The 26,780-nt window shown below is 41.4% G+C and overlaps 1 pseudogene; it reads left to right on the plus strand.

Annotated features, from left to right (window-relative positions):
• Positions 1–24,240: 24,240 nt before the first annotated feature.
• LOC139360102 (ribose-5-phosphate isomerase pseudogene) lies at positions 24,241–26,020 on the plus strand (annotated as a pseudogene).
• The last annotated feature ends 760 nt before the right edge of the window (positions 26,021–26,780 follow it).

The following is a 26,780-nucleotide window of genomic DNA, read 5'->3' on the forward strand; positions in this document are numbered from 1 at the left end:
ATATATGTCTTTGCATTTACTGTCTTGAAGAGATATTTATTTTTTGTTTTTTAGGGGTAGAAAAAAGTAAATGATGATAGTACCATTTCACCATTTAAAAGGGAATACAAATTGGTAGGTGTGGTTAGTTTCATTCTCATGCTGCTATGAAGAAATAATTGAAACTGGGTAATTTATAAAGGAAAGAGGTTTACTTGACTTATAGTTCCGCAAGGCTGGGGAGGTCTCAGGAAACTTACAATCATGTTGGAAAGGGAGGCAAACACGTCCTTCTTCACCAGGCCAGCACTCCCCGGTTGCTGCCACTAATTGGTGGCAGCAAGGAGAAGTGCAGAGTGAAGTCGGGGGAAGGCTCCTTATAAAACCATCAGATCACATGAGAACTCACTTACTATCACAAGAATACCATGGAGGTAACCACCCCCATGATTCAATTATCTCCCATAGGGTGCTTTCCACGACACATTGGGATTATGGGAACTACAATTCAAGATGAGATTTGGGTGGGGACACAACCAAACCGTGTCAGTAGGGTATACCCATATACTTTCAAACCCAGATATTTTCTGAAATAATTGTATTAAATGATTAATTTATGGGTCTCTGAAATAAGCCTGGGGATAACTACTGATATGTGCATGGTTTAGAGTTCACTGGATTAGACTGTTGTTCAAACTGTTGTCATAAAATAGGTTTAAAATGTTTTAAAATCCCTAAAACTAAGGCCAGGCTCCATCATTCCTAATGATATTTTAAAAGCTCCTGAAGGTCACTGTGATGAACATGGGTGCATGAGGAAATATTTCCTCAAATGCCTGACTCTTTCCATCATGAACAGGAAGAATGGGAAAGTTTTTGCCCAAGACACATCTGGAACTGTAGGAACAAAAACTGGTGGATTTTAGAAAGCCCTTCAGGCAACTGCAGAATTATATTTTGTAGCAAACACATTAAAGTAGCTTCCAATCCATGTGTTATGGGGAAAATGAATTACCAGTGTGCTGTCTTCAGAAATTCAAATTAAGCCCTTTTGGAAAGGGAAAAGAAGTTACATAAATGCTAAGGTTGACTACTTCCCAGTAAGCTCTATTCCTAAGTAGACAAGTGTATTGGAATTACTTTAGGAAGGCTGGTTGTCAGCTTTTCCTTGTTTTTCTTCTAAGTGAACTCCTCATATAAAAATGTTCCTGATTTAGACCTTGGCAGTCCCCAGTTTACAGACAGATAGAGTTCTGCAAATTGAATTCTAAGCTAGTTGTTTGGACATACGAATATATTTTTCCAATGAAACAGAGTTGTAAATGATGGTTAGAGTCCCAGGTCAGCACACAAAACTCTTCTTAACTCTCAGTGTTCTAAAAACAATATCATAGACCAGAGTTTTTAAAATGAAAGCAACTGATTAGTGGACCACTGCTATAGACTGATTGTTTATGTTCCCCCAAAATTCATATGTTAAAACCTATACCCCAGTGTGATGGTATTTGGAGGTGGGGCCTTTGGGAGATGATTAGGTCATGAGTGGGGTTAGGGGCTGATATGGTTTGGCTCTGTGTTCCCACCCAAATCTCATCTCGAGTTGTAACCCCACGTGTTAGGGAGGGACCTGGTGGGTGGTGATTAGATCATGGGGGCGGTTTCCCCCGTGATATTCTGGTGATAGTGAGGGAGTTCTCACAAGATCTGATGGTTTAAAAGTGTGGCACTTCCTCCTCCCCCAACCTCCTGCTGCCATGTAGGATGTATTTTGCTTCCCCTTCACCTTCTACCATGATTGTATGTTTCCTGAGGTCTCCTCAGCTATGCGGAACTGTAAGTCAATTAAACTTCTTTCCTTTATAAATTACCCAGTCTCAGGTATTTCTTTATAGCAGTGTGAAAACAGATGAATACAGGGGCCTTATAAAAGAGATCCTAGAGAGCTCTCTCGCCCCTTTCGCCATGTGAGGATGTGACTAGAAGATGCCGTCTATGAACCAGGAAGCAGGTCCTTACCAGACACCAAATCTTTCAGCGCCCGGCTCGTTGACTCCCAGTCTTCAGAACTTTGAGAAATAAGTTTGTTTCTCATAAAGCCAGGATGCCCCTTAGGTTTTCCCTCTTTGAACATTTAGGGTTCAAAAGAGTGAATACTATTTTATGGAACTTCTGTTTCAGATATGAGTGTATGTGAGAAATATTGCAATAGGCCAAGACTGTTTCCACGAAGTAAAATGTCCCCCTGCAGGACTCTTCCAAAATCACAGATATAGGTGTCAGGATTACATTTCTGCAGATACTTTGAGTTTCAAGTGATTTGAACAAACTCCTATGAAGCATAATGTGCTTGGTAGCACGTATAGGCATGTGCATTGTGTGTGTGTGTGTGTGTGTGTGTGTGTATGTATCTTGAGTGGAAAGCTGAAAGCTGGGTTGACTGGGAAGGAGATAAAAGCTAGCCACAGTGTGTGATGAAGACTGAGAGGAAGTGGCCAGGATTCTGTGGTGAGAGTTAGCAAACTTTTTTACAACCTGTGAGCTAAATTTTTTTTCTCACTTTTAAAAAGTTGTTTAAAAAAAAAAAAAAGAAAATGAAGAATATGTGTCCGGGACTGTATATGAACTACAAAGCTTAAAATATTTACTATCTAGCTCTTTAGAGAAAAAGTTTGCAGAACCCCCTTTCTAGGGGAAGAAGGAGCAGGTAAATTACTAGGACGCTAAATTAAAGCAGGGATAATTCAGAGTGCATTCTCAACACCAAGCTGTAAGCTAATGATAAATCCTCACCCAGTGAGACTATAGAGGATCAAGAATAAGGGAAATCTTAAAAATGTTCAGTGAGAGAAGACTGAGTACCTGCTATGGTTCGGTTTGTTTGCACCAAAACTCATGTTGGAGTTTGCTCTCCAGTGTGTCAGTGTTGGGAGGTGGGGCCTGGTGGGAAGTGTTTCAGTCATGGGGGCGGATCCTTCATGAATGACTTGGTGCTGTACTTGCAGTAGAAAGTGAGTTTTCACTCTGGCAAGACTGGGTTAGTTGTCAGGGAAATGGCTTAGTTCCCTGGAGAGTAAGTTGTTATAAAGCCAGGATGCCCGTGGGGTTTTCTCTCTTCAAACGTGTCTGCTTCCCCCTTTAACCTTCGCCACTTTATGACAGCATGAAATCATAACCAGAAGCCAGACCCCTTGAACTTCCCAGCCTACATAACTATGAGCTAAATAAACATCTTTTCTTTATAAATTACCTAGTCTCAGGTATTCTTCTAAAGCAACACAAAATGAACTAAGATTGTGTCTAGGAGGAAATGCCTCTCAGGCTGACAGCTGACTTCTCATTAGCCACAATAGAACCCAGAAGCAAACTGTTGAGGAAAAATACTTGCAACTAGAAATTTTATGCCATATCAATTATCTACTAAGAGTAAGGGTCAAATGAAGACATTTTCTGACATAAAAGTTTATAACTTCCTATGTATAATTTCTCAATAAAATAACTATTAAAATAAGTACTCAGCAAGAGGAAATGGGAACTCCCAGGGAAATCAGGGATGAAGGAAATAATGAGGAGAAGGACGGTTCCCAGAGGCTGGGAAGGGTATGGGGCTAAGGGGAGGTGAGGATGGTTAATGGGTACAAGAAAGTACTTAGGAAGAACGAATAAGACCTACGATTTGATAGCACAATGGGATGACTATAGTCAATAACAACTTTTTTTTTTTTTGATACGAGGTCTTGTTCTGTCACCCAGACTGAAGTGCAGTGGCATGATCGTGGCTCACTGCAAGCTCTGCCTCCCAGTTTGAGTGATTCTCCTGCCTCAGCCTCCTGAGTAGTGGAGATTACAGGTGCCCGCCACCATGCTTAGCTAATTTTTGTATTTTCAGTAGAGATCAGGTTTCACCATGTTAACCAGGCTGGTCTCGAACTGCTGACCTCAAGTGATTAGCCCACCTTGGCCTCCCAAAGTGTTGAGATTACAGGCATGAGCCACTGTGCCTGGCCAATAATAACTTAATTGTACATTTTTAAATAACTAAGAGTATAATTAGATTGTTTGTAACACAAAGGACAAATAACTGCTTGAGGGGGTGGATACCTCATTCTCCATGATGTGATTATTCTGCATTGCATGCCCATATCAACACATCTCATGCACCCCATAAACATATACACCTGCTATGTACCCCCCCAAAATTTAAACATTTAAGAAAAGGAAATAATGGGGAATCTGGAAATGGTTAAAATGTATCATCAAATTTAACTCTTGTTTAAAATTAACTTAAAATATTTTTTAAAAAGCAAAATTGTAAAGCTGGTAAACAATTACATAATGAGTAAGGGTGTCCAATTACAAAGTGTGCTAAAGTTCTTGTACTTGGGAGGGTGATGAAAACATTGATTATCTTTTAGCTATGTTAGAAAATTGTGTGGGAGGCCAGGCACAGTGGCTCACTCCTGTAATCCCAGCACTTTGGGAGGCCGAGGCAGGTGGATTGCTTGAGCTTAGAAGTTAGAGTACAGCCTGGACAACATGATGAAACCCCATCTCTACCAAAACCACAAAATATTAGCCAGACATGGTGGCGTGCATCTGTGGTCCCAGCTATACCAGAGGCTGAGAGGGGAGGATCACTTGAACCTGGGAGGCAGAGGTGGCAGTGAGCCAAGATTGCACCACTGCAATCCAGCCTGGGTGACAGAGCAAGACTCTGTCTCAAAAAAGAAAAAAAAGAAAAGGAAAAGAAAAAGAAAATTGTATGGGAAAAAATGCTTGTTAGAAAAAATTGTATGTTTAGAATATTGTTAATGTTAATGTTTACAATGTTTAAAAAGTTGTATGTTAGTGAATTGTATAGAAAAACTCAGGTCCAAGAACACTGGGGCAGGGTTTAAAGATGAAGGTCAAGCTGATCAATTCTATGTTCTATCACAGCAGTTTTATAGGAAGAAAATAGTTTCAGGATATGCCTCAATGAATGTAGCTTCCCCAGTCTTTCTGTTTTTCCCTAACAGAGAAGCACTAAGAGTGATGAAGATGGTATGCAGTCCTCAGGAGGTGCAGAATTTATCAGGTTTTAGAAGCTTTGGCTGAGTAAATGCCAGGTTTTATTTATTTGTTTATTTTCTTCTGCAGGTAGGCCCTGATGCTACTGTTCAGCAACCACATCAGTCAGGTTTGATGGAAAGATTCGGAAACTGAAATCTTGCTGAGTTGTACTTATGCAATTGCTCTCTCTCTCTCTCTCTCTCTTTCTCTCTCTCTTTCTCTCTCTTCTTGAATCTACACCACAGATTTTGCAAGTTAGTGTATCAGTCCCTGTGAGGCAGGACTTAGTTCATTCCCATGCATGTCAGTTTCGGGGTTTTCTATGATCGGGCCTATGCATGGCTTTCCGTGTAAGGAAACAAAATCTGACAAAAGGTGGGAAAGAACAGAAAACAAAGCAGAGAAACCTGTTAGTAAGCAGAAAGCTCAAAGAAACTGAAGACAGCACGAGAGCCTTAAAAGCAGCTGGGGGTGGTGGGGTTGGGGAAAAAAACTACAAATTAGCTTCAAAGATGCAAAATAAAACAAGAGATTTCTCAGCAGAAATAACCAAAGCCAGAAGATAATGAAATATCTTCCATGTGTTGAAAGAAAATAATCTCCAAACTAGTATTCTATACACAGGAAAAATATCCTTTAGCAATGAAGGTGATAAAGACATTTTCAGGCAAACACAAACTGAGTGAATTTGTTAGCAATGAAACCACACTAATGCAAGTATTAAAAAGTGTTTTTTAAATATAGGAATATTTAAGCGCAGTGGCTCACACCTGTAATCCCAGCACTTTGGGAGGCTGAGGTGGGCGGATTACAAGGTCATGAGATCGAGACAATCCTGGCTAACACGGTGAAACTCTGTCTCTACTAGAAATACAAAAAATTAGCTGGGCGTGGTGGCACACGCCTGTAGTCCCAGCTACTTGGAAGGCTGAGGCAGGATAATCGCTTGAACCCGGGAGGCAGAGGTTGCAGTGAGCTGAGATTGCACCACTGCATTCCAGCCTGGGTGACAGAGTAAGACTCCATCTCAAAAAGTAAATGAATGAATGAATGAATGAATGAATATGATCCCAGATCACAGCTCAGAGATGCAGGGCTGAATAAAGAGCAATAAAAAGGCAAATATATAGATAAAGCTAAATGAGTGTTGACTGTATATAATAATGATGCCATTTAAAAGGTTTCAAATATACATAGAATTAAAATGCAAAACAATAGGCCTAGGAAGCAAACATGGTTAAGTGTAGTTAAAGTGTCGTAAGGTCTTTGCATTGTCCAGGAATAAAATATGAGAACCAGTTAACATTCTATTTTTGATAGATTAAGGTTGCATGCCCCATTATCCTTAGCGAACTAATGCAGGAACAGAAAACCAAATACCCTGTGTTCTCACTTATGAGTACGAGCTAAGTGATAAAAACACATAGACACTTAGAGGGGAACAACACGCACTGGGGCCTACAGGAGTGTGGAGGGTAGGAGGAGAAAGAAGATCAGGAAAAATAACTAATGGCTGCTATACTTAATTCCTGGGTAACGAAATAGTCTATATAATAATCCCTGTGACACAAGTTTACCTATATAACAAACCTGCCCATGTACCCCTGAACTTAAGATAAAAGTTAAAAAAGATACACGCTGCAATGTATGATACTTTCAATAGATTAGTAAGAGAGTGTATAGTTTCCAAAATAGAAAAAAAGTGAAATAAAAAATAATCAGTGGGCTCATAGTTTCTGTTTGGGATTATAAGAAAGTTCTGGAAATAGATCATGGTGATGGTTGTGCAACATTGTGCATGTACTTAATGCCACTGAAATGTGCACTTAAAAATAGTGAATATGATACATTTTATGTGAAATACATTTTACCATAATAAATTTTTTTAAAATCAATTAAGAAAGCAAGAAAGGGTAAAATAGAAATGTAGGAGACGCAGAATCAGTCAGCCCATAATAAGGTTTAAAGTTTTATATCTGTAACCAATACATAGACTGGACTAAATGCTTTCACTAAGAGATAAAGTTTAGCAAATGGGGCATATAAAAGAAAACCCAACTATTAGCTGCTTTCAAGAGACCCAAGGGAATACAGATGGAAAATAAACCATACAAATGCTGAATTTTCAATCCTGGCATAACTATGTTCATATCATACAAAGTAAATTTTAAAGCAAAAAATAATACTGGAGAAATAAAGAGGGATGCTTCATAATGATAATAGTTTAATACACCTCAAGGATGTGATCATTCTAAATTTGTGTATGAGTGTTAATATGGTATCAATATACAAAGTAAAATTTGACAAAACTAAAAAATAATAGACAAATCTGTAATTGTAGTGGTTGCTTTAAATTTACATTTTTCAGTACCTGATAGAATAAGCAGAGCAAAAATAAAACCCAAATCACAATCAGTAAGTATGATAACTAAATATGTAGAATATTTAAAATGCATTATTAAGTTTAATCTAATGAACATATATAGTAAATTTCTCCTAACAACTATACAACGTACACTCTTTTCAAGGATATAGAACATTTGTAAAAACAAACACATATTCAGCCAAAAAGCAGGGCTCAAGATTAAATCTTACAAAATATGTTCTCTAACAATAAGATTAATCAAAAGGTTACTAGAACATTCCCACATATTTAGAAATAAGGCAATATACTTCTAAATAAACCATGGGTCAGAGAAGAAAGATTTTGATCAATGTGATAATGAAAATATGACACATCAAAACTTGCAGGATGCAGCTGAAGATCTAAATACTTACAATGAAATTCATAACATTAAAAGCATGGATGAGAAGAGAAGACAGGCTGAAATTGAAGAGCTAATCATCCATCTCAAGAAGTTAGAAAACCCAAGGAAAGTAGAAAGTAGAAAATAATCAAAATAAAAGCAATAAAGCAGAAATCAATGAAATAGAAAACAAATATGTAATAAAAGAGATCAGCAAAGCCAAGTGTTGATGCTTTGAAAATGCTCATAAAATTGAAATCCCCTAGTGCTAGAAATCTCTTTTAAAAAGAGAGAAGGAACACATAAATGTCCTTTGGAATGAAAAAAGGTCACCATTACCTATGAAGTAAGCATTCAAATGGTAAGACAAAATTAGGAACAATTATATATAATAAACTTGAAAGTTTAGATCAAGTGGAGAAATTCCAGGAAATATACAACTTACAGAAACTGACATGATGATATAGAGAGCCTGAAAATTTCTGAATATTGAGGAAATTGAATTAGTTATGAAAATCTTACCATGAAGAAAACATCAGGTTCAAGTAGATTTACTTGAGATTTCTATCAACTATTAAGTAAGAAATAATAATAATCTTGTTTTTCTAGAAAATAGAAAAAATCAGAACACCCCTCATATTTTATGAGGCAAGTATGACCTTGATATTAAAATTTTACAGAGAATGAGAAAGGAAAATTACAGACCAATTTCACTTATGAACATAAAATCAAACATCACAAATAAAATATTAGCTAACCAAGTCTAGCAACATATAAAAGAGTAATACATCATGACCAAGTAGGGGTTATTCCATTATTGCATGGTTTATCAAACGAAAACTAACAATGCAATTTGTCCACGAACACAATAAAGGAGAAAAAAATACATGATAATTTAGATAGATGCAGGAATGGTGTTTGGTAAAACATTCTTTCATGCTAAAAATTATTAGCAAATTTGGACTAGAAGGGAACTTCCTTGATCTGATAAAGTATGCCTTTCCATAAACCTACAGCAAACATCAGGTTTAATAGTAAAAATTGGAAGCATTCCCATTAAAATAAAAGAAAGGGTTATATCATTGTTCCTATTCAATGTTTAGCCAATGGAATAAACTAAGAAAAATAAATAAGAATATAAGTTTCAGAAAGGAAGACATGGTCATTATCTTCAGATGTGATTGTTTCTACAGTAAATCAAATATCTAAAGCTAAAGCTGAAGAAGTAAAAACAGAATTCATCAAGACATCTAAATAATACATCTATATATAAAAATCATTAGTAATAATCAAACAGAAAATGCCAGAAAACTCTATTCACAGTAGCCACAAATATATAAGGTACTTATGGGTAAACCCAACAAATGATGTATAGGACCTTTGATGTAAACATTGAAAAACTTGTCTGAAGGATTTAAAATAAGACACAAATAGACTGATATTCTTGTTATTGAAGGAAAGAACCAATGTTATAAAGCTAGCAATTTTTCCTAAATTAATCCATAAACTTCTAAAATAAAATACAGGGGAGTATATTTATGACCTCAATATGGCAAAGAATTTCTTAATCAAGACATAAAAAATACAAACTTAAGAAAAACACATTAATGAGACTTACAATGCTAAAACTAAAAACTTTTGTTTAATGAAAGACATCATCACAAAGTTAAAGAACAAGTGCAAAGTAGGGGAAGATATTTATAAAAGATAAGCAACTGGAATTTATAGAGTGATCCTAAACATCGACAAGAGAATGATCCTCCAATAGAAAAATGGGCAAAGCTTAACAACCTGGCAATACAGAAAGAAGGAAATCAGAATGGCTGAGGATCATGAAAAGGTGCTTCCCCCGACCTGCTACTGGGAAAATGAAAACGAAGGCAACCTTGTGACCTCACTTCACGCACATCAAAAAGGCAAACATTTTTAAAGTCTGACGATGCTAAGTACAGTCACATGTTACATAAGGACATTTTGGTCAACGACAGGTCATTTGTATGATGGTGGTCCCATAAGAAAATAATAGTGTATTTTTATGGTACCTGTTCTATGTTTGGATATGTTTAGATACATGGATACTTAGCATTGTGTTACATACAGTTGCCTTCAGTATTCAGTACAGTGACGTGCTGTACAGGTTTGTAGCCTAGGAGAAATAGACTGTCCATTTAGCCGAGGTGTGTAGTAGCGACACCATCTAGGTTTGTGTAAGTGTACTCTGTGATGTTCACACAATAGCGAAATCACCTAACAACGCATTTCTCAGAACAGATCCCCGCCTCCCTGCTGTTAATCAAAGCATGACTGTGTTAGTGAGGGGGTGGAGCAATATGGACTCTCATGTACTGCTGGTAGGAGCATAAATTGTTACAGCTACTACCGAGAGCAATTTGGGACTGGCTAATAAAGTTGGAGATGTGTGCAGGGACACAAGAACTAGAACGTTCACAGCAACCTCATGTGTAAAGAGATGTCTAGAGTTATATGAATAAGATGACATATGAGGAACCCCTGCAGAGGCACAGTTTTACTGATATTATTGTTCAAAGGAACAACCACCCACTAGAAAAGGGGGAGGCTCTGTCACTGCAGAATTCAAGGAGACAGTGATCTAGGATAAATACATTCAGAGCCACAACCAGGTCCAAGACAACTGTTCATCCTGGTGGCTAGAGGTTTCTGTCAACTCATCATGAAGAGACATTTTGTAATTAAATGGGAATTCATGGATGTAAAACATGCTGATATTATGGATGATATTTGCACATATTGTAAATACTTGATAAATCTGTATGTCACCTATAATATTCATTTTCAGTTACTTCCCTTAATTCCAAAGCTTGGAGTTAGGGTGTGGTTAGACTCCCATTTAGTCATGATTGGAGTAGAAGCCCCTGAACTGAATTGGATCATTGGAGTATGATTTTGTTGCTTCTGTAGGCCTGCCTTGCCAACTAAACAGTCTCTATAAAGATACTGATCACGGATGTTAACATTGATGGACTTCTCCCCAAAAAATGTCTCTATCCAGTTATTCATTCCCATTCATTCATTCACTCGCCCATTCAACCCATGATCACTGAATATTTATGACATGATAAAGATGACAACGAAGTATATTTGGGCCCTAATTTTGAGAAACTCAGAGCCATGTGAGTGGGAAAGAAAAGCACATGGATGAATCATTGCAACACAAGACGTTAACTGCTATGAGAACTCTGGCAGCAAAGTGCTTTGACAGCCGTAGAAGGTCCTCCAGAGTTCAAAATAACTGAGTGGGTTCTTACAGAATGAGCAAAAATCGTGTGGTGGGACCCAGAGTGTTACCATATTTGCATGTGAAAAGCTGTTTCAATACTTTGACTTGCAATTTCTCAGCCTTGGCACTATTGCCATTAGGGGCCACCTATGTCTTTGTTGAGGGGGACCGTCCTGTGCATTGTCCCATGATGAGCAGCAGCCCTGGCCTTACCCACTAGATGCCAGTAGCATCCCCGCTTCCCCTCGTGAGTTGTGACAACTGAAAATGTCTCTAAGCATTGCCCAGTGTCCCCATGGGGTAGTCCAGATTTTCTCCCCCCACCCTTGTTAAGAACCACTTTTTTAGCTGATGTTGTTGTTGTTTCTGCTGTTCTTCTTTACTTATTTTTTTCCCCAGGTATCTGTGCATTATCCAATTGGAGAAACGATTTTTAAAAAATTCACAATGCATTGTATCTCAGTTTTCTTTTATTTCACTTTCCATTGGATTGGTTCCTGCCTCGTACTGCTCGTGTCACCCCTTTAATTTGTCTCTCTGTGTTCCAGGGATAAGTCTGGCTTTGTGGTTCCCTAAGGGTCTGGACCCTGGACTCTTGACCACAAGTTCAAATGCACGATCACAGCTCCTCTCTGTTTTCATCTTCCCATCTTTAGGAATATCTTCTCTCTTCTTTTCTAGTTTCTTTTTTCTTTTGTTTTGTCTCCTGTTTTGTTCTCCAGGCTGGCAGAGGCTATTTATTCTGCTTCTATTGCTGTAGGCAGAAAGCGATAGCTTATAGCCAAAGTGCTGCCGTCAAAACTTCCCCGCTGGGAACAAGCAGCCCCTTTCTCTGGCCCAGGGTATGTCTCTCCAAACTTCTGTTTCCTTCACACTGCTGGGCCAGGGACAAAATGGCCGTATTTAATAGGCAAACGCTGCAGGTCACCCCTCTAATGGCAGCTGTCCCAGCAGAAAAGCCCTTCTTAGCTCCATTAAGTGGCTTGGCTTCTTCCCTTCTCACTGTGTGTGGATGACTTTTACACTTCCAAAAATCCTTATGAACACACTCTTAATCATGGCAACAAAAAAGTCAACCCAATTGATCATCTTGGCAGGTTCTATAGGCACACTTTTAAAGTCCAAATACTCAAAGAGGTTTAAATGTTAAAAAAGAATGCACTCAAAAAGAAATGGGAACCTCCACGAACGTGACCTGCACGTTCTTATTTAATGAATATTGACAGAACTGGGGTGGGACAGAACACAGAGGAAGTAGGTGACTGCATGCTTTTCTTTCTTCCCACTAGCATACATGTTACTGAACCCAGTCCTTCAGAACTCCTGTATCAAAGCAAGGACAATCTACTCATTTTTAGGTCAGCAGTTCTCAAACTTTAGGGCGTGTCAGAATTGCCTAAAGCACAGTTTTAACTGGTGCACCACCCTCAGCGTCCCTGATTTGGCAGGTGCTATGGACCGAATGCGACCCCCAGAATTCATATGTTGTAGCTCTTCCCACCCAGTATGATGCTATCTGGAGGCAGAGTCTGTAGGGAGGTGATTAAGGTCAGATGAGGCCGTAAGGGGAAGCCCTAATCCAATAGGATTCCTGTCCTTATAAAAAGAAGAAGAGAAACCACAGAGCTCTCTCTTTTCAAGTGCATACAGAACAAAGACCATGTGAGGCCACAATGAGAAGGCAGCTGTCTACAAGCCCAGAAGACAGCCCTTAACAGAATCCAACCCTGATGTCAGATTGATCTTGGACTTCTCGCCTCCATAACTGTGAGAAAATGAATTCTGTTGTTTCAGCCAACCAGTGTGTGATATTCTGTTGTGTCAGCCTGAGCCAAGGAATACAGTGGCCTGGGCTGTAGTGTGAGAGTCTGCATTTGTAACAGGTTCCCAGGTGAGGTTGCTGCTTACGTGGCTGCTCCAGGGACCTCACTTTGAGAACCATTGCTTCACTTCTTGCTGGTCATCAGCCATGTGATAGACTGGAGTTGTAATTTAGATGCCTTTCTTTAAGACCTCTTGTATTTTATCCCTTTGGAATTTAAATGCTTATCTTGGGCTTAAGAACCAACAGACCCTGTTGTTTGCTCCTCATGCTGTGTCCTTTGAAAAGACGTCCTTCTGTCTCTTGCCTCCTTCTCCCGGGGTGCTGGAAGAGGAACCCGTAGAATTTTGGTGTCTGCTTGTTAAGATACAGAGTAACCAATGAAAGCAACAGAGATTGCCACTGTATCTTTTCTTTTGATCTGCAGTAGAAGATTTGGGCTTCTCATTTGGACATGCACCCAGCAGTAATTTTTATATTACATAAACTTATGTGCACGCGTGCACACACACACACACACACACACACACATTCTGACAATGGAAAAGAAAAGTGTTGCTCAGGGCTGGAGTGGAGTTCCAGGAAAGTAGATTATAATTTGTAGCTGATTTTCTGTCTGGTTTCATTCTGACTTGTATTTTGGAATTATTCCATCAAGTGGAGGCTCCTGTTTGAACACTGTTACCTGTGGTACCCATCTTTATTTGGTGACCTGTTTCACCCTCACCTTGCTTTTATTATATATATTATATTATAATATTATAATATATACAATATAATAATATATAATATATAATATACAAATATATAATGTATATTATATTAATATATAATATGTAATATATTAATATAATATATATTATAATATATATAATAAAAGCAAGGTGAGGGTGAAACTGGTCACCAAATAAAGATGGGTACCACAGGTAACAGTGTTCAAACACTATACTATATATAATATTATAATATATTATAATATTATATTATAATACATTGTATATTATAATATTATTATATATTTTATATATTATTATATATTTGAGACAGAGTTTTGCTCTATTTTCATAGACTGGAGTGCAATGGCGTGATCTCGGCTCACTGCAACCTCTGCCTCCCAGGTTAAGTGATTCTCCTGCTTCAGCCTCCCAAGTAGCTGGGATCACAGGTGGCCACCACCATACCCAGATAATTTTTGTATTTTTAATAGAGACGGGGTTTCACCATGTTGACCAGGCTGGTCTTGAACTCCTGACCTCAGGTGATGTGCTTGCTTTGGCCTCCCGAAGTGCTGGGATTACAGGCATGGGGCATCATACCCAACGTTTTTCAATATTAATTATGAAAACATGCAGGTCACCTTCACAGGGATCTCTCATTTCTTTATGAGTGGACTCTTTTTTAAAAGTTAAAAGTCTTTTTTTTTTTTTTTTTTTTTTTTGAGACCGAGTCTCGTTCTGTCGCCCAGGCTGGAGTGCAGTAGCGGGATCTCAGCTCACTGCAAGCTCCGCCTCCCGGGTTCCCTTCATTTTCCTGCCTCAGCCTCCCGAGTAGCTGGGACTACAGGCGCCCGCCACCGCGCCCGGCTAATTTTTTGTATTTTTAGTAGAGACGGGGTTTCACCGCGTTAGCCAGGATGGTCTCGATCTCCTGACCTTGTGATCCACCCGCCTTGGCCTCCTAAAGTGCTGGGATTACAGGCGTGAGCCACCGCGCCCGGCAAAAGTCTTTTTTAACCTTATAAAACTTAAAATGCATTTAAAAAGTCTTTTGTTCACCTTTCCCTTTTTAAAAAGATGAATTAGAGCTTTCCTCCCTATGGCAGGAATAGGTGGGAATTAGTCTCCCTCTAAATGAACAATTCTCCTAACAGGGAAACCTCCAGGAAAATAGATGTGTTACCGGTGGAAGGTATCTGAGTTACCAGGGGCCTATCCATGCAGGTCTGCAGCAACTTCAGTTCTTGCCTCCTCAGAAGAAAGAATTTGACTGAGGGACATAAGGCAGAAGAGACTGAGGCGAGATTCAGGGCAGGAATGGAAGTTTATTTAAAAAGGTTTTAGAGCAGGAAAGAGGAAAATTCACTTGGAAGAGACCCAAGTGGGCACCTGAAGGTCAAGTGCCGCATTTAACCTTGATCCTAGGACTGTATAGGCTTGCCTCTTTCCCACGATTCTTCCCCGAAGAGCACAGTGGCGCGATCTCGGCTCACCGAAACCTCTGTCTCCTGGGCTCAAGCGATTCTCCTGCCTCCGCCTCCCGAGTAGCTGGGATTACAGGCGCCCGCCACCGCGCCCAGGTAATTTTGTGTTTTTAGTAGAGACGCGTTTCTCCATGTTGGCCAGGCTGGTCTCGAACCCCGACCTCAGGTGATCCGCCCGCCTTGGCCTGCCAAAGTGCTGGGATTACAGGCGTGAGCCACCGCGCCCGACCCCCATCTGAAGCTTTCTTCCCGGTTCCGGTGGCGTGCCCCCTGAAGGCCATACTTTGCCATTTTGTTTCTTACTGCACAGGCCCGGGAAGTTGGTTCCCCTGATGCCTGCATTCAGTGAACACATTAACATTCACAGCTGTGGATCCTCAGGAGATTGTCTCTCCCCGGCACCCTGGCACTGGCTGCATTATCACTTTTAGAGAGGCAGTGTGACAACTGTCGAACCATCACCTGACATGCCTAGTGTTTCCGGGAGAGGAGTCCTCTCCTGCCCAGCTCATGCCTATCTAACTACCCTAACAGACACCAATGATTTCTTCCATATTGATTATTGAAATCCTTTCCTGAAGTTCAGTTCTCCTTCTCAAAGACTGCCTTAGCAAATACCACGTGATCTCACTTAATGTGGACTCTAAAGAAGTTGAAGTCATAGAAGCAGAGGGTAGAATGGAGGTTACCAGGGCTGGGGAAAGGTGAGATGTTGTCCAAAGGGTACAAAGTTTCAGTTTGACAGGAGGCGTAAGTTTTAACCAGCATGGAGAGTACAGTTCACAGTGATGTATTGTTTATTTCGAAATTGCTAAAAGAGTAGATTTTAAAAGTTCTCAATACAAAAAAATAAATAAATAAATAAATAAATAAATAAATAAATAAATATGTAGGGTGAAAGATATGTTAACTAGTTTATTATCCCACAATGTATATATGTATCATAACATCACATTGTACACCATGAATATATATGTCAATTAAAAACAAAATAAAAATTTTAAAATAAACAAGACAGTCTTGGGATTCAATGGATTTAAACTGATGTTCTTTCGTAAAAACGTCTGGGCTAGGCCAGGCATGGTGGCTCATGCCTGTAATTCCAACACTTTGGGAGGCCGAGACAGGCAGATCACTTGTGGTCAGGAGTTCGAGACTAGCCTGGCCAACATGACAAAACCCCGTCTCTATTAAAAATACACAAATTTGCTGGGTGTGGTGGCGCACACCTATAATCCCAGCTACTCGGGAGGCTGAGGCAGGAGAATCGCTTGAACCTGGGAGGCAGAGGTTGCACAGTGAGCTGAGCTTGTACCACTGCACTTCAGCCTGGGTGACAGCAAGATTCTGTCTCAAAAAAAAAAAAAAAAAAAAAAAAAAAAAAATACCTGGGCTAATAATACTTAGAGAAACCTAGGGAGAAAAATGTCCCAATACCTGCTTGAAAACACTAAACTTTGGAGTAATGTTCTCCTGAAGGCGGCAGAAGCAATAGCATAGCTGAGCTTTCAACCAGCATTCTAAAGCCTGTTGAGGAAACGTCCTGTGGGTCCTCTACACAGAATGATCTTACAGAAAAGCCCTCTCCTTTGTCTGTTTCCTGGGCCTCCTGCTCCACGTGGGTGTTCCTGCTCATGGCTCTCCATGCCATCCCTTCTGTCTTTGTTCTTCTTTCCCAGGCTCCTCTCCCTCCTTATCTTCTGACCCACAACCCTCTCTTCTTTTCTCAGCCCTCCAGAAACCCCCCGGAGATAAACTAAAAACAGCATGTTTCTTCTAAATGGAAGGATATACATTCAAGAAAGAAAAAGAGAAAGTTTAGAGCATAAGGGGCAGAGACAAATTAAAAGAGGGGGGCGTACAATAGCCCCAAAGTGGAAACAGCCCAAACATCAGATAAATGGATAAATGAAATGCGGCATGTACATACAACAGAATATTACTCAGCCATGAAAAGGAATGAAGTTCATCTATATATGTCATAATATAGACGAACCCCAAAAGCATTATGCTAAATGAAAGAAAATAGACACAGAATGCCACATATTTTATGATTCCATTTGTAATAAATGTCCAGAATAGATGTATCCATAAAGAAACAAGGCAACTTGGGGTTGCCGGGGATGGGGTGTGGAGGTTGGGGTGGGAGGAGATAGGGTATGGGTATGGGTTTTACTTTGGAGTATTAGAAATGGGTATACCTGCTTAATGGATATGGGTTTTACTTTGGAGTGTTAGAAATGTTGTGGAACTAGATAGAGATGGTGGTTGTACAGCGTTGTAGAGGCATTAAATGTTATGAAATTGTTGGCTCTAAAATGGTGAATTTTATGTTATATAAATTTCATCTCAATAAACTTAAAAAAATTTATAAAGGGGAGAAAGATGTGTCAAAATTTCCAATTTCATTTCTCTTAGATTTCATAACCTTCACATCGGCCTTTCTCCTAAATTGTGTCTCAGAGAAAGTTTCACATTTAATTTAGATACTAAGCCCCACGGAATGGTCCTGGGTTGACCTCCAAATCTTGTTAAGTATTGTATCAGTCTTCAATAAAACAGCCCTAATAACAATGGGAAGAATAAAGTCATCCTGTGAGTCAGTGAGAGGACTGGGAATGGATCCCAAGAAGCATTACCTTGCAGTCTCTTCTGAATTCTGTTGATATCTCTCCATGTCCCTGAAACTCCTGACATAATGGAAGATGACTTGTCAAATGATGTCATCCACCCAACCAGGAGGAAAAGCACAGAGGAGCCTCGAACATAGGTTACAGATGGCCACATCCTCTGGAGGCTGTTGCATTCAGATTCGATCGTGCTGTTGGCAGAATTGTGAAGCAACATAAAATTTGTCTGGGCTGCTCTTAGCTTACTCTTTTCTGTATCCTTTGACCCTCTCTGGGACCCTGGCTTCTAGGCTTCAGGCACCTGGACAGAGCTTCTACCTCTCTACCTCTCCTTTTATTCTTCCATCTGTACCAGTATTTAGAAAGGTGACATCATTTCTCCCCGAGAGTGAATTTTACGTAAACATCTCCTACTAACGTTGTTGGAGATATCTCCACTTTGTCATGGGCCCCAGATATTTTCACAGGGTTGCTGAGCATTGTCAGGACCTTCAGTCCATCTGGTGATCTGCCTGGTGTCTCTCAGGAAGACACACTGGAGTAATTCACTAGTGCAGATCACTGTCAAATGTGAAGTCCAGGTACCATGGAGAAATAGTAGTAGCCAGGGTATCCTAGCTGGGAAACTGACTAAATAGATTGAACTGTAGAAAAATACAGATCTACAAAAGTGATTAAGGTTCTAGCTTTAATTTTGCCCAGAGGCAAATTGCTGGGTTTCTGTGCCTAAAAAGGATCAAAGGACCAGTTGACTCAATGGTCCAATTTGCATTAGGTCCATTTAACTCAAAACACATTTTACCTTCAAGGAGTTTATGAGTCATTTCTATATTCTCTTTCCAACATCTATAATACCCTCCTGTAATATGCACTCATATTATCCCTCCTTATTGAGATCACAAGAGGGGCCACCAGGTGATGGAGAGCTAAACTATAATCAGAAAAACGTGTCTCTGTACTTGCAGGTAATACAGATTTAGCACCTCACTTGGCTGGCCAACCTCTTTTTGCAACTTCAAAAGCATTCAATACTCTCCATTTTCAAGGAAGTAGGGAACATTTCCAAGTTGTTTGTTATTACCATGTACCTATGGGAGTCCCTACTTTCTAGGAACACAAGGTGTTATCAGTGTCAGATGATCCAATTCACAAGTGGTTGTTAACTGCTGGTTAGCTGAAGATGTCATCGATGCTCTGTCCCTTCTTGGGCGCCTCTCAGGGACTTCAATTTGCACTGCCCATTCAAGTACTAACCATGCACCGTAGAATGAGAAGTTGGAGGAAAAATACTTAGGCCTACACTTTGCTCCTAATTTTCTTGTGTTTTAAATGCAAACTAATGGAATCTGCAAGAAATGTCAGCAACGTTAAGTGTGCAAATATTTTGCCAGAGGCCTTTTCAGGATCCTTACCCTTTCAATGAGACTTAGAACACGCCTCTGTCATTTCCTAACATTTTGGTTTGCTGGGTTTTTATTAACTACTTGGCATTGATTTTTAGAAATCTTCTTTGAGGGTAGGGACTACATTTTTCCCCTTATTATTTTCAATATTTATTTTTCCATTCTGAAGCTTAATCTTAGGGGGAAGTTCCTTGGTCAGTGTTTGGGAAAATTACTTTTGGGGCTGTTGCCAGAACTCTGGGTGACTTTGAAGTCCAGACAGCACCAAACTAAACATGGTCATAGCCCTTTTGCTGCTATTTGTGTAAGTGTTTGTTGCATTCAGTGCCTCTGGGCAGGCCCAGGGAATCTTTGGAAATTAGATTGATTCCAGTGAATAAATTAACTCAACAGTATTGCACAGATAAAATCAACCGGATTTTGATGACTCTGGAATGGATGAACATTTGTAAATATGCTTTTACATTTCCAAAATAACATGGGCTAAAGAGGTGAAACAAGTTATTATTTTTAAAACTTGTATCAACATCATTTTAGGAGATTTTAGGAGTCAAACTGAGGGATAATAGTTTGGATGGATAACTTTTGTGGAGTTTTTTGTAAGGCTGAATACCTGATATTGACAAGGGGTGCAGTGGGGCTGATACTTGAGGGTGACTTATTAGGGGAAGGTCAGCTCCTTTTCCAGGTGCCTTTGGACAAAGACATTACTTTGACAACTCGTTGAGGAAATTAACCCACGACATTGGTAACAGAGGAAAGATGGAATGCACCACCCTTTTTTCATCTGCTTAACCAGGCCCTCTATTTGTCTTATATTTGTTTCTACCCATCTGCACTCTGTCATGTAGATTGGTACTGCTACTGTCCCTCACACTCCAAATCTTTGACACTGTTAAATCCTGAGAGGATAAGATAACTCTGAGACTCCGTGGAGGGCAGTGACAGAATTGGTATGGTTACTTCCAGGTATTCAGGGAAGGTTCATATGTATAAAGATTTCTCCGTGTTTCTGAGCTGTGATCACCATGATTTTGTATTTAGTAATAGACCTAGTATAGTATTTATCTTTTGCTGCATAACAAATTGTCCCCAAACTTAGCAGCTGCAAACAATAGCAAGCATCCATTGTGTCACAGTTTTTGAGAGTCAGGAGTGAGGTGGTTCTGGTTCAGGTTCTCTTGTGATGTTGGCCAGGGCTACAGGCATCTGAAGGCTTGAGTGAGGTTGGAAGATCCACTTCTTTTTTTTTTTTTTTTTTTCCAACATGGAGTCTTGCTCTGTTGCCCGGGCTGGAGTGCAGTGGTGCGAGCTTGGCTCACTGCAACCTCCCCCCACAAGGTTCAAGCAGTTCTCTTGCCTCAGCCTCCCAAGTAGCTGAGATTACAGGTGCTGGCCATGATGCCCAGCTAATTTTTGTATTTTTTTGTTTGTTTGTTTTGAGACAGAGTCTTGCTCTGTCGCCCAGGCTGGAGTGCAGTGGCGCTATCTCGGCTCACTGCAAGCTCCGCCTCTAGATTCCCGCCATTCTCCTGCCTCAGCCTCCCGAGTAGCTGGGACTACAGGCGCCGCCACCACGCCTCGCTAATTTTTTGTATTTTTAGTAGAGATGGCGTTTCACTACGTTGGTCAGGCTGGTCTCAAACTCCGGGCCTCAAGTGATCCGCCCACCTTGGCATCCCAAAGTGCTGGGATTACAGGCGTGAGCCACAGCGCCTGGCCCGTGGAATAAGAAAGCTCACTCACAGGGTTGGTAAACTGATGCTGCTTTTTGGCAGAAAGCCTCACTTCCTCACCATGCAGAATTCTCCATGGGGTACTTGAGTGTCTTTGTGACGTGGCAACTGGGTTCTCCCACAGTGAGTGATGGAAGAGAAACAGAAGACACAATGTCTTTTATGAGCATGGGTGCCACTGACCATCAATTCTGCACATCCTCTTGCTCTGCAGGCCAGCCCTATTCAATGTGGGAGAGGAGGACACGCCAGGAGAAAGAATCATTGAGTGCCGTCTTGGAGACTGCCTACCACACCTAGAATTACCCCACCATGATACCTTGGACCAGGTGGAGTCTTGGGGAGCTAGGAAAGCATCTGTTTTGTGTGGCTTCTTTGTGGGCTACGATCTTGCCTCCTTAGTGAGGTCTGCCTGGCTGGCTGCCTGCTTTATTTCTAAGCCTTTAGAAATTTCTCCTATGGGCTGGGCATGGTGGCTCACGCCTGCAGTCCCAGCACTGTGGGAGGCCAAGGTAGGTGGATCACCTGAGGTTGAGAGTTTGAGACCAGCCTGGCCAACATGGTGAAACCCCATCTCTACTAAAACTACAAAAATTAGCTGGATGTGGTGGCACAGACCAGTTATCCTAGCCACTCGGGAGGCTGAGGTGGGAGAATCGCTTGAACCCAGGAGGCGGAGGTTGCAGTGAGCTGAGATTGTGACACTGCACTCCAGCCTGAGTGACAGAGCGAGACTCCATTAAAAAAAAAAAAGAAAAGAAAAGGAAAGAAAAAAGAAATTTCTCCTATGGCTGGACTTCAACCTGAAATCTCCCCGGAATCAGCACATTGCAGAGATAGAAAGGTCAACAGTGGTCTGATTCCCTTCTTTTATTATAAGGAATTATCATTATTTACAAGGTCAATCTAAGATAGTTCTTAGACAGATCACCTGTGATAACCTATAACCTGTGGCTCAAAAGTGAGGGGTCTGGAAATTTCCCTTAGTGATTTGGGCTACGAAGATCCAGAGGGTTGAGAGTTGAAGAGTTACCTTTACACTCTTTCTCTCTTTATTTTAATACTGCATACTCCCCTGTACACCTAGACCCTTGTCATTGTATGAAGGAATGAACAGATAATTGATTTTCAATAAGCAGATGGGAAAATTGCTGAAGGCCTTTGATACCAGGAGTGTGGAGAAGGGAAGTACTGAAGAGAGGTTTGTCTCAGTGTATGCTTCTCCCACTAATTTGGCAGGGATGTGCGTTACGCCAGAGACTGGAGGAATAAGTGGACCGAACCTCTCATACTCAAATCCTCCCTTCCTTGGGTTTCACTGTCAAATTTCCAAACCAACCATCTTTTCCAGAAAGGGTCCATAGACTGGGCATGGTGGCTCACACCTGTTATCCCAGCACTGTGGGAGGCTGAGGCAGGAGGATATCTTGAGCCCAGGAGTTTGAGACCAGCCTGGGCAACATAGGAAGACCCCATCTCTACAAAAATAAAAAAAAAAATTAGCCGAGTGTGGTGATGTGCACCTAGAGTCCTGGCTGCTCGGGAGGCTGAGATGGGAGGATCACTTGAGCCAGGGAAGTCAAGGCTGCAGTGAGCCGTAATTGTACCACTTCACTCCGGCCTGGGTGACGAAGTAAGACTCTGTCTCAAATAAATAAAAGAAAAAGCGTCCATAGGATTCGCTGTTCCTTAGTCCTCATGGCTGTCCACGTGTGCATAACTTCAGGCAAGGTCAACTGAACCGAAACAGAAGTCATTTCCTTAGGCTTGAAGCAACAAGGCATGGAAAACTAAAAGGTAAACAACTGTATTTTTTGAGGGAATGGGACTCTAGCAAAGTATTGGAATTAAGGCAGGCCTTTGAGGTTTTCTTTCTTTAAAATGATGCTTGATTGATTTCCACCCCTTTCTTCTCAGTCTATACTTTGTGAACACCGTGTCCAGTGCAGACAACCTTGCTCACTTCATAGAAAAAAACCACAGCTCTTCTCATTGTGGCTCTAGCCTACGGAGTAATGATTCTCTCTATGTACGTTCTATCTGGGCCAATCCCAGAGAAGTTTAAGACACTGTTATTCCAGGGGAAGAGCGATAAAATAGCTAGCGTGGATGATTTATACCTAGAACTCATTAAATTTGTTCCCTCTTCTACATCTAAGCTAGCCACGTACTTTTTGCCATGTTTTGCTGGCATTTTCCCATCCATCTGGACACATGCCAGAGATAACCCCTCTCATAAAGAACTTTGGAACTATGACTTGAAATAGTGCAGACTTGCATCATTTTTAGCTGTTTGGCAAAGTGGCTTGAAAAATATGAGCACTTGAAGATTTCAAACTGTTGGCAATAATAGGATCTTCTGTTTCCAGGAACGCTCTCAGGCCTTAGGTCCTGTTGTTCTGCTTAAATTATACCAGATACTAGCCATATTTCTAAGAGTATTTCCTGATGTGGGGTCTAAGAATTCTGGGTCGTGTGTGTGTGTGTGTGTGTGTGTGTGTGTGTGTGTGTGTATGAGAGAGAGGAAGATGCAGAGACAGAAAGAGGCAGAAAGATGGAGAGAAAGAGAGAGACAAAAAGAGACAGAGAGGCAGATAGAGTCCTCACTCTTGACTGAAGCTCCTGAAGGAATTCTTAGAAGCAGCTGACATTATTGTTGGAGCATCAAAAATTGGAGTGGGAGAATTAGGTGAAGGCTGAATGAAATAATAGAGAAGGTTGTAAGGACAGAAAGCAGTCATTCACCTTAAGATGTGAAGGAATATTGTCATAGAATAAAGGGAAGGAAAGATAATTTAAAAAAAAAATAGAGGTCTTAGACAATCTGCTTGATGATCAAGAGTTTCCGACAGCAAGAAATAGGAGAATGTACACTTCTCAGAAAAGAGACCATTGGATTAGCATAGAAGGAACCTCCCAAGTTCTTCTGAAGGATGTGGTCCCTGCCCAGCCAATTGGAAGAGAACAGACAAAATGTTTCTTTGTAGTAGAGGGTGCAATGTGCTCTCAAGAAACACCTGGTAGCTTCTCTCTAACTCAGGAGAAGACAAGGAATCCCTGAGAAACCTAGAATAGCTGATTAAGCTGAGTCACAGCAGGACGCAGTGGCTCACACCTGTAATTCCAGCACTTTGGGAGGCCAAGGCAGGAGGATTGCTTCAGCTGGAGAGTTTGAGACCAGCCTGGGCAACATAGGGAGACCCCATCTCTATGAAAACAAAACAAAAACAAATATTGATTATAATCATACATGTGTGTGGTAGTGCATGCCTGTGGTCCCAGCTACTCAGGAGGCTGAAGTGAGAGGATTGCTGGAGCCCAGGAGGTCAAGGCTGCTGTGAACCAGGCTTGTGCCACTGCACTCCAGCCTGAGCAACAGAGAGAGACTGCGTTTCAAAACGAAAAAAAAAAAAAAAGGAAAGGAAAAAGTTGAGTCACATTTATGACAGGCTGGAGGAATGAACAAAGAGAAGCTAAGCAAAGGGAAAAGATCCAGGGATGTCTGACGGAATCATCCATGTAAGCCGACGGGTGCCGTCAGTGCTTGCAAAGACAATACCTGCCTCATCTCAGATGAAAAAATATGGCGCACGAAGACATAAGTGTTTGTGTTATTACGTAACTAGTACATGAGCATCATTCTTGTCTTCCCATAGGGTTTGGAGGACTTCACAGTGGTAAGCATTGTCACAAACAGACCAGAGCTGGTGAGCGCCGCATGCATAACCCGTCTAGATCACAGGCCTCGTCCCCTACCCCCTTCCCTCCACAGCCTCCAGAAACATGAACAGCTCTCTCTGCTGCTCACACCCATTGGTGCTCCTGGGGTAGCGGGTGACTAGATAATGGAAATATTTTATAGATCCTGTGATTTCAAGAGTAGAAAAAGCAGATTTTTGAAGAGAAGAAATCACTTAGAGGAAGTCATCAGGGCTGGTTGGTTTTTTATGGTGTTTCCTTTGCCCCCAAAACCTCTGCCCCTGGTGTGGCCTACATGTGTCGGTTTATGAAAAATCACAACGGCAGGGATTGTTTGGGATAAGATGTGTCTTCTAGGGACAGGATGTGGTGGGCTATTAGTCATCCATCATCAGCATGGATCGCCTGGCGCAGACTGCGTTTCCTCTATGAGAGCTGATAGTGGTTGTACCGAGGCAACGGACATTTGATTTGAAAGCAACTGAGGAGCAACTGGGTGATTGTGGAGCATGGAGCACTTTGAAGGGGTGAGAAGGGGTGGGATGCTTCAGTGGGAGCAAGAGAGCAGCTTCCCAACCCTGGAGACTAAGAATCGAGGGAGCATGCCAAAAACAACAGCCCGAGAAACTTCTCCAGGCCCTAATGTAATGAGACGACAGAAATCACAGAGCAGATGGCCAGAGTGAGGCATCAGGAGACAGTGCCCCGGGTCCTTCAGTGACCTCTACAGGTGGCTCCTGGTGCTGCTCTGGGGTGGGCTGTGGGTGCATCCTCCAGAGGAGGTGGAAACAGCTGGTACCTCCAGGGTTCCTATGTGCAACTCTCAGGGCATACACAGTCCAGTACCTGCTACAGTGCTGGCAGCACAAGCACCAGCTATGGGAACTCCAACAGCTTCTGCCTGGCCCCCCTCCATGATGTCCAAGGTCGAGGAGGCTAAGAACTGGTGGGACACGGGGTGGTGGAGAACCACTTGAGGAATAAAAATGTGCTGGGAACTGGAAGTGGTTCTACAAGTGTCCATGCTGTGCAGCAAGTAGCTGAAAGGTGAAGCAGGAGATTCTGACCTGGTCTGCATTCCCACTTCCTTCCAGGCCTGTCAGCTTCTTTCCTGTCATCAGGAAAGATGCAAAGAACCTTGGGGATCAGTGGCACAAGGGAATCCCAGTGCCTTCGTCCCAGTGAGCTGAGCTATGAGCCAGAAGTTTAGGGGTGTGGTTGAATTCCAAATGGCTGTCAACAAGGCAGGTCCAGTGGTGACAGATAATGGGAATTTTATCTTGGACTGGAAGTTTGACCAGGTACATAAATGGGGTGAAGTGAACAGAGCTGCCAGAATGGTCCCATGTGTGGTGGGCACAGGCCTGTTCATCCACGTGACTGAGAGAGTCTACTTCAGGATGCAGGATGGCTCAGTGAACAGGAGGGAACAGCTTTTCTGTTGACCTTGCAAGGAGTAGAGTGTCTTCACCCTCGAACCACAGGTCACAGCCAAGGGGGACGTTTCTTTCCAGGGGCCTTCACCTTCATGTGTCTGTGCCAGGGTGGACAACTGGCAGGAGGGAGAAGGCAGGGCAGTTAAATCCAGTCTTCTGAAGTATTGTTATTAAATATCTTTTTTTTTTTTTTTGAGACAGGGTCCTGCTCTGTTGCCCAGGCTAGAGTGCAGTGGCATGATCTTGGCTCACTGAAGCCTCCGTTTCCTGGATTCAAGCAATTCTCGTGCCTCAGCCTTCTAAATAGCTGGGATTACAGGTGCCCGCCACCATTCCAGCTAATTTTTGTATTTTTAGTAGAGACAGAGTTTTGCCTTGTTGGCCAGGCTGGTCTTGAACTCCTGACCCCAAGTGATCTGCCTGCCTTAGGCCTTCCAAAGTGCTGGGATTACAGGTGTGAGCCACTGTGCCTGGCCTGTTATTAAATATCTTTTAAAAGAGAGAAATATAAACATATATTTTTACTATTAAAGCATTCAGGGTTTTTTAATAAAGATAAAAAAAGGGAAATCATAGTGAGGTCTGAGGATGGGTTTCCTGAGTTGTGCGCCTGGAATAGTAGCAGGAGTTAGGGTAAAAGAGTTCACTTTAGGAAATCAGGATTTAGTGTTTCTTTGCTGCAGGACTCCGCTGAGACTTTAACATGCTAATGAGCATCATATATACCCCAAAAAGACGACAATACAAAGTGTGTAACAAGTTTATTTTTGCAAACATTTGAAGGGCATCTCAGGGGATTAGTGGTCAACAGGATACATTT

This window comes from Macaca nemestrina, chromosome 19, assembly GCF_043159975.1.
Source record: "Macaca nemestrina isolate mMacNem1 chromosome 19, mMacNem.hap1, whole genome shotgun sequence".
NCBI lineage: Eukaryota > Metazoa > Chordata > Mammalia > Primates > Cercopithecidae > Macaca > Macaca nemestrina.